General features: G+C 31.9%; 1 protein-coding gene across 1 annotated transcript in view; it reads right to left on the reverse strand.

The window, feature by feature from the left end:
• The window catches only part of LOC126756081 (proteoglycan 4), a 40,872-nt gene extending 37,472 nt beyond the window's left edge, over nucleotides 1-3,400 (reverse strand). The window contains exon 1 of the mRNA XM_050468906.1: nucleotides 2,343-3,400. The gene's annotated coding sequence lies outside the window, so the exon portion shown is untranslated. The remainder of the gene's footprint in view (nucleotides 1-2,342) is intronic.
• Nucleotides 3,401-9,112: the final 5,712 nt, after the last annotated feature.

Below are 9,112 nucleotides of genomic sequence, written 5' to 3' on the forward strand. Positions count from 1 at the left end.
AATATTGTAAACTATTTCAAAGAAATAAAATATCACTACCAAATATAATCAAAGAGTTAATGGAACGCTAAAATTTGTATACATCTTGCAACAACAAATTTTTATGTTGAATAATATTGGATATTTAATATCCAGTTTAGAATGAAAAATTATAACAAAATTAATTTTTTGTCAATGTAAATTATGTATGCATGATTATCAATTATTTTGGTATTAAAAATTCGAATTATCAATTTGAATTCAACATTTTTTAATTTAAAAAATCCCCAGGCCTAAATATAAATATCTATTTTCTATATTAATTATTAAATTTTATGTCGTGTTTTTTAGAGACTTTGAAGGTTTACTAATCAAGACACCTAGAACTACATTTCATACGAAGCCAAAATTCCTATTGGTAATCGATAGAAGAAACTGTAGCGACATGATGGGAATACTAATGGTCACTGTTTGGTGTATTGACAATCTCAGGACACCAGGCAAACAATGGAGCATCTCTTGTGCACTTGTCACGCTTTGGCAAGACTATGCTGTAAGCATCTGGTTTCTCCACGGTATGATACATTGGAGGAGGTATCGGCACCGAAGCCGCAGAATCTGTTAAAATTCACGTCAAGCGCAGGCATCCTGAAGGATCACTACTCCTCTTGGGCCTAGCAACTGAACTTCAACTGCTATATGGTAATCAAAGAATTATTGCACTTTTCAGAATAAATTTACTAATGTGACGTTAATATATAAAATCAAACAAAAGACTTTTGCAACGAACTCATAATTTGTATGAAAAAATTATACCGAATTGCGGCAAAAGTGATAACCTTTCGGTTTTACTAACAGAAAATTCTTAATTTATATACTTCGGGTTGCTTAATATGGCATAATTAAACTAAAATTTACTTACATTCTGTCAAATAAACAGTTGACACTTCATTGCCACATTTTCTAAATGTTTTTACAATTGTTTTCAAAACAAATAAGAAGGAAAAAGCAGTGATTTCTTTTTCTACGGTCTTTCTATGCAAACTAGCTTATGGCATTCTTGGGAAAACATTCTGTTAGTAAAGATTTAGAGAAGTTGATTATTTTACAGCTTAGACTTTTCTTCAATATTTTTGCGTTTTTGAAGTTGTCAACAAATCAATTTCACCAATCAATCAATTGAATTGTTGCTCGCAATAAATAACCTCCTGTTTCATTAATTTGCATTTTAAGAACTTTTCCCAAAGACCTTCGGCCACACAAAATTTTTTCTCTTATTTACAATTACACAATTTTTGAGTTCAATCAAATTTTGTTGCAAGTTCTTTACCTTTTTCTTGCTTTAACATATTGAGAAAAGTATTGAATAGCTTAGTTAAAATAATAATAATTAATAGCAGATATTTATTTCATTTTTGATTAATTTTTGTTATTTTTATTTTTTTTATAATATATTTATTTAATTTTTTTTTAATTTTTTTTAAATTAAAAAAAAAATCATTTTTCCAATTTTTGCAGTTTTCTGTTTAATAAAAAATAACTAAGTAAATGTTAAAATTGTTGCTGATTTTCGTGTTTTTTTAATTATATTATATTATAATTTTTTATTTACATTTTTTCTGGTATTATTTAATTTTTTTATTTTTTTTTCATTAACATTTATTTATGTATATGTCATATATTTCGTTCTGTTACTGCTACCAGTACCATATTAATTATTATAATACTTTTTATATATTTCAGAAATATTTTTTTTTATTTTTAATTTCTTATTTATGTTTCCGAATTTATGTAATATTTTTAAGATCTATTTTTATATATACAATTTCTAAAAATTTCACATAATCTTTATTGTTAATATTTTGTTATTTGTAATTATTATTTTTTTCAAATTAATTATTGTAATACTGTTTCATATTTCAGAAATATTTTTTTATTTTTATTTTTTATTTTTTATTTTTCATATTAACGTTTATAATATGTTTTTCATATTTCAGAAATATTTTTTTTTATTTTTAATTTCATATTTATTTTTTCGAATTTATGTAATGTTTTTAAGTTAATTTTTTATATCCTTAATTTTTTAAAATATTACATTTGCTTTATTGTTAATACTTTTTTTATTTAAAAAAAAATTTTTTTTTTGATTTCGTATTTATCTTTTTTGGATTTATGCAATATTTTTAAGATCAATTTTTATATACTTGATTTTTAAAAATTTCACATTTTCTTTATTCTTAAAATTTTGTTATTTTAATTATTATTTTGTTTTTGTATTTTCAGTAATTGTTTTAATATCTTTTATTTTTACACTTTGAAATGTTTTGTAATTTTAAAGTTCTCATTTAGACCTTTGTACTCACCACTGTAAATATATCGCCTGCGTGTTCTTGACTTTCTAATAGCCTCAAAATCTATTCAATTGTCAGCTACTCACAAATAATGCAGAACGTACAGTTAAATATTTTCAGTTACTAGAATCAATGCTTTGCCGTTAGCTGTAGAGCTTTTCACTTGCGCACAACGCACACAGACACACGCGTGCAGAATTTGCGTTTTTGTTTTTGCTTTTGCTAATAAATCTAATTTTTGCAATTTCCGCTTGAGTTTCACCTACTTTTTACAGTTATTTTTTTTTTGGTTTTTTGTTATTATAACTTTACTTTAGCAGCTACTGTTTTGCGCTTTTTCTTTCTTTTTCGCGCATTAATTATTTACAGAGTTCTGCGCAGCTTCGGATTTCTTGCACACTTTTTCGAAAATAGTTTGCGGTTTCGTTGTTTGTTTTCATTTGCGCTTGCAACTAATTAAGCCATCAAACGCAAAGTAACACTTTGTCTGCAAATTAGTAGAGTTAAAGAAAATTCGCTCGCTGCGCGCTTTAAGTGTATGAACGTTGCCAGGAAAAACGAAAACGATTTTCACCGCGTTGCACTTTGTTTGGCTTTTCGCGTATCGTGCATTCACTGCAAGTGGCGAAAATTTCGAGCGAGAGCAAAAAAAAAAAAATGGCTAGGCGTCAATGGCTTCCAAGCATGCGCGCCAACTGCGGTGGGTGGCGGCTGGTGGCGTTTGGTGAAATACTGGCTCCGTTGCGCAGATTTCTAATCCGCTTGCAGCCACTGGTTGGACACACACCACTGGCTTTGCCTACAACGCAGTATCGAAAGCAATTTTGCTCGCTTATTTTTGCTACGATTTACTCGAATAATTGTTTTATGCGCAAATCGCAAACACTTCGAATCGAAAGGCGCACGAGGAAGTCACTTTTACTAGTCGTTGCCACAAAACAACAAGAAACAACGAAAATGTACACACACTTTAAAATCCAGTAAGGTAGTTCTTCAATTGAGTTACAATTTTTTGTATGCAAAATAGTTAGTTAGTTGCTTGTTCGCCGCAGCTACCGTGGATGCGCGTCTGCATCGTTTGCGTTTCGTTAACAAACTGAAGAAATGGAAAGCCTTGCGCCGCTACGTAAGTAACCCTGCGCTACGATGGCAACTGTTGGCTTGGTTGTGGCTGCTGCAGCTGTTTGCTCAACTCTTTGACTGACTTGTTGATGGTTGTGTGGCTTGTTGCTTGCTACTAGTTGCTGGCTTTTCGTTTGACTGCCTGCCTGCTGGCTAGCCTAGCCGGTTGTTCGGTGTTTGTTTTGGTGTCGCTGCTGTGCTAACCGCAGGCACGTCTACCTATTTGGGCTGTCGCTACCGCAAAATGTTGCTGGCAACATGCACACATGTATATACCATACATGTTGCTGCGTATTGTGTTGCTATGCAATGTTTACACAAATGTGGTTTATAAAGCATAAGCGGAAAATGTAACAAGTCTGTTGTGAAATGAATGAGTGAAATTGTGCGCTGTCTTTGAGTGAAGTGGAGTCATGAATGAATGAGTGGGTGTGTTGTGCATAGTGTAGCATATTTGTATAAATTTGAATTTGTTTTAGTGATAGGCTTATTTTATAAAGTAAGTTTTATTAAGATAACAGTCTGCGTAGAAATTTTTTTATACAAAAAAATCGCTTTATTTTGCTTTGAAAAGAGTGAAGACCCACAAAACAAAGAAAATCAAATTTTTTAACTTTCCATATCTGACGACGCCTCAAAGGTGTATAGCTACTATATGAAAAACTTAATTTGAAAACAGATATGTTACAAATCCGATCTGAACAATATGTTCGGAGAATTTAGCATTGCTTCGAATAATAATCCATATCAAATTTTATAAAGATATATTTTCAAGTACAAAAGTTTTCCATACAAGTGGTTTATTTGGATCGATTAGTTTGTATGGCAGCATATATCCACAGTGATGGAATCTGAACAATATGTTCGGAGATTGTAGGGTTGCCTTTCAAAATATTCTTTGGCAAATTTCGTCAAGATATCTTGCGAAACCAAAAATTTTTCCATAGAAGAACTTAATTTTGATCGATCGTTTGTGTGGCAGCTATATACTATAATGGTGAAATATCAGGCGATTTCGACAAATGGCCAGCATCTTGGAAGAAAAATAATGCTTGTAACCGGTTTTCTTCATAAGCAAAGAATTTATAAGTGTTTTGATATATTTTTCCGAAGTAAAATCCTGGAAACCACCTTAAACTTGTATTTTTACTGTCTCTTGGGCTAAGCGACTCAGATTTGTTATGGACAATCTCATCATAAGTGGATTCTGGGACCTGTTTAAATTAAATTATAATCCAAAATTAGAATATCTCTAATCGAAAAATCTCTTATATACTTAAAAGAAAATGCACTGAGGACAGTGAAATTCAAACTTTTGCTAGCACTTACTCATCGTCTAAATTATAACAAATACCGCCTCGGTTAATTTATAAAACCCTCCTTGTATTGGCCACCTTACAATGGCCAAACACGTGTGCTCACTAAACAAAAGACTGAAGCAACAAACTCGCTTCTGTTTACGGACAATGCTGAAGAACATACAAACCACAGAGTGAACTAATTTTTTAACCAAATTTGTGGTTGGTGGTAAACAACAAAACCGAAATGAGACTGAAAATATTTTAAGTTGAAAAAAAAAAATTTTAAATTTAAAAAAATTTAAAAAACTTTAAAAAAAATTTTAGATTTAAAAAAAAATTTAAAATTTAAAAAAATTAAAAGAAAAAATTTGGAAAAATCCACTTGTTTTTGTTACTTCTACCTCAGTCGCAGCAAGTACTCGCAGCCTGTAACTTTTTGCGTAAGCTTGTCACATAATATGCACTCATTTACAGTAATTCAATTAAATAATTTGAAGTTGTTAGTGTTTTTGTTGCAGTCTACTTCAAACTTTTGTCCAACAAATTGCGCGGCATTATATTTTTTGTGTGGCAGCAGCGCTCCCCGAGTGCAACGGATACAAGTGTGTGGTATAAAATCGCAGCGCCAGTTTGTGGCCTTAAATATTTCAGCACAACAACAACAAATTCAAAAACAACTCTAATTTAAGAGCATTGCAGCGGGATTTTGTTTATTTGTTTTTGTTGCAGACTTACAATTTAGGCGCATTTGATTGAAAAAATGCTGGTAATTTAAGGCTTTAAGTGGCTTTGGTTACATGACGCCACATTATGGCGCTGCAGTGGATACCACAGCTATTTTGGCTGGTGATGCGATGACGCCCAAATTATTGGTGAACTAGATATTACGTTTATGATAGCTATGTTATTTTTTTGATTTTCTAATTTTTTTTATGCTGCACTAGATATCGGCTTACCACAATTTCGTTTAAGCATGTGGTCTGTGTTGCAATAACCAATTTATGTGTTAGCGATTCGCTGCATCTTTGTAATAATTCATCGTTAAATGGGGGTGCGCTGCAGCTAATTGCTCACTTGAGAGATTGTCTTAATTAATTGCGGCTAAGAGTTAGTATGGTGATTGGTAAATGCTAATCTAAAATTCTATTTATCATCGTAGAACACTAAACTATTTTAATGCTAATGTTTATTGCCTATCATTATGGCAAATAAAAGATGAATCACTGTAACTAAGTTGTTTTTTGATTAAAAGTAGAAAATTCTTTTAATTATTTGCTTTTTTCGAAGTTGCATTTGGCAGTAAAATTTGAAGCTTGTGAATTGAAATTTAGCTACGAGGTCAAACAATTTATGATCTTATAATTTTGGTATTTAGTTCTGCATTTACTATTTTGTGAGTCACTCGAGAAGGCTCAAATCTGATGGATTTTATAAATAGTTACATGAATGTCTTGTAGAGCAAAATAAATATTGTGAATGAAAGCTTTGTTTTTTAAATACAGTTCATTTTTACACCGATGATCTTTCAGTTAAGAGGCTTCTCTGATGACTTTTGTCACATTATCGAAAGTAGACACCTAGGAATTGACTGTTTTATGAGAAGATTGTCAGGTACACCTGTGGCCACGCACAATTTACCTCTCTACTTTCGTCAACCTACCTCTACTTAACCTCTAACTAACCTCTTTTATATCTAGTTTTGGATCAATGGTGTCCTAACTATACGTATTAATAAATAAAATAAAAAAATTTCGGACTTCGACAAAACTAGATTTGTTTCTCTAAGAGCTCTCTCAAATATTTCAGACAGTAAGGAATTAATGTAGTTATCTTCATCAGTATGCGAAAATTATAATTAATTCATTATCTTAATTTCAGATTAAGGTTCATTCAAAATGTTGCCACACACTTTTTGTAGTAGGAGGAAGCATCCAAAGCCGGAGTGCGGAACTTTAATCCGCCAAACCTAACCTTCTCCCAACTCATATCTCTCCCACGGAGACTGCAAATTGCTCAGCCAACTCTTAACTCACGATAGCAAGCCATTGCCGAAGAGTGTTCATGCTATCATTGCATTTGAGGTCATCCAGATGTTTTGCCTCTGATACCACTATGAAGTTATCCGCATATGCAATTCTTTTCGCGTTTTTTGGTTGATGTATTTTTATTTTACGAGGGGGTGGTACATCAGGTTCCATAGTAGAGGGCCTACGGCCAAGCCTTGTGGCACTCAATTCGAGATAATGTAGCTCTGAGTGCCCTCGATCGTGTCGAAATAACAATGTGTTATTTTCAAAATGATTTGTTTTAAAGTATTTCTTAATGCAGTAGCATTTTTCAGTCTGAATAAAATTTGCTCAGATGGTATAATGTATTACCTACAAGCAACTGTTCAATTTTAAAAGTATCAGACTGATTTTTATTCCGATATCATCATAATAAACATTGGACCTCCAGCCATCTTTCTAAAGATGCGTGGATCTGATATTTTGATCTAAATAGGCTCTGTCTTTGACGCAGCTGTTACACTTAATACTAAGCCAAAAGACCTAACCTAATTTTCAGTGTATTCGATTTAAGTGTTACTTGGATTTCAGATCTTTGTATGACTATGAATGTACTATATAGTTTAGCTCACCTACAACCCTCATTTGACCAGATGTGTAATACAATTTTTTTTTATGAAGAAAGGCGTGCGATCTATAAAAGAAAAATTAAAAGAAATTAGTCGAAATTCGGGGAATAATACCCAACAAAGTTCGATTTTCAAGCGTCTTCCTAACTAAGCCATACATATAAGACCTGAATTAGTCTTGAAGGCCTCAGCCGCATCTGATTGTCCGTCAGTAAAAATAATTTCTTCACTTATATTTATTAACCAAAATTACTAATTAACTGAGGCGAGTGTCTAAAAAAGATAACAATCCTTCTTAACATTATGCTATCTTCATTGCACCAATTTAAAATATAATAATTTTTGGTAGCCAAACAACTGCTCAATCAAAAGACATTTTTTATTCATAATTGATGTATTGAGGTTAATAAAGTACAGTTATTATAACTGCAGGCTTAAGACGAGGCGGCACGCGCAACTGTCGCACTTTAATGAGCTTCGCAAATTGCTGCTGTGCGCCAATTGGCAATGTGACAAAAGAAAAATCAATAATTCCAAAATCAATAAATACAAAGAATATCAAAAAAAAAAATGAAAAATGAAATTCCAGTGTATAACAAATAATATTGAAGGTGAATTATTATTTATAAAATCAGAGCCAAATTCAAGCATTTTCAAGGAAATTCGGCAAACCAAACAATTAAGTTTGACTGGAAATTGGCATTTATCGGCAACAAAGGCCGCAAAAAAATAAAAGAAAAAATGCAGGTATTTGAAAAATTTGCAGTAAAAATCCATTGTGGGCTAAACAAATTGTTTTTTTTTTTACCAGGTCATCGCGATTATGGCAGTTTTAATGCCATAACTGGAAGCCTATATTTTTATAGCTCCACAAAAGTGCAGTTAACATTCCAATGTTTTCTTTAAAAATGTGTACTTAAAATTAGATGAGAAAAAAGTTAAGTTTTATATGTTAATTAAGTGAAGTATTTGATTACTTAACTTCAGTTAGCTGATTTTCATGGAAATTAAGTTAATTAATTTAAATACTTGCTACAATTCTCAGCACAGACAAGCGGCCTTGCTATTCCACACAAACACATACACACAATATAATTCCATATCAAAGTACTACTTAACATCTGGAGATTTACCAAATTAATTGTTTGTACAGCTGCCCCCAAAACTTAAGCTTTTCACAGCTCACTCCCAGCGTGGTTTTGTTTTGTGCCTGTGAATTGCATAACTTTCAAGAATTTTCGGCATTGTTTGTGGCGCTTTGTTATGTATTATGTACATACGTACGTATCTAGTACATAATGTGGGTATATACTCGTATTAATGATTTTTACTTGTTTTTTGTATGCATGCGGGGGCTTAGTTTATTGCTTCATTTCGAATGCAGTTTGAATTTCGGTTTGAAAATGTTTAGCTGAATTGCCACGCTTGAAACTGCATAGCTAAACGCTTGAAAATTGTTATGCGGTACTCATAGATACATTAAAGTTTTTCCACTTCTGGGTTTCCAATGGAATTATAAAGAGCAAAATAGCAATTAATATAGTTTTATGATGCAAACTGAAAATTTGCAGAAAATCTATCAAAACCTAACTAGAAGGAAATATTGTCAATGAGAATGAGGACTAAACAAGAACACAAAAACTAAGTTTTGCTGAATCTTAACCAAATTCATACCATTTTTAATTTGCTGATAGTTGACCCGATCTTTGTAACAGCCAGAAGAA

The sequence above is a fragment of the Bactrocera neohumeralis genome, chromosome 4, assembly GCF_024586455.1.
Source record: "Bactrocera neohumeralis isolate Rockhampton chromosome 4, APGP_CSIRO_Bneo_wtdbg2-racon-allhic-juicebox.fasta_v2, whole genome shotgun sequence".
In the NCBI taxonomy this organism is placed as follows: Eukaryota; Metazoa; Arthropoda; class Insecta; order Diptera; family Tephritidae; genus Bactrocera; species Bactrocera neohumeralis.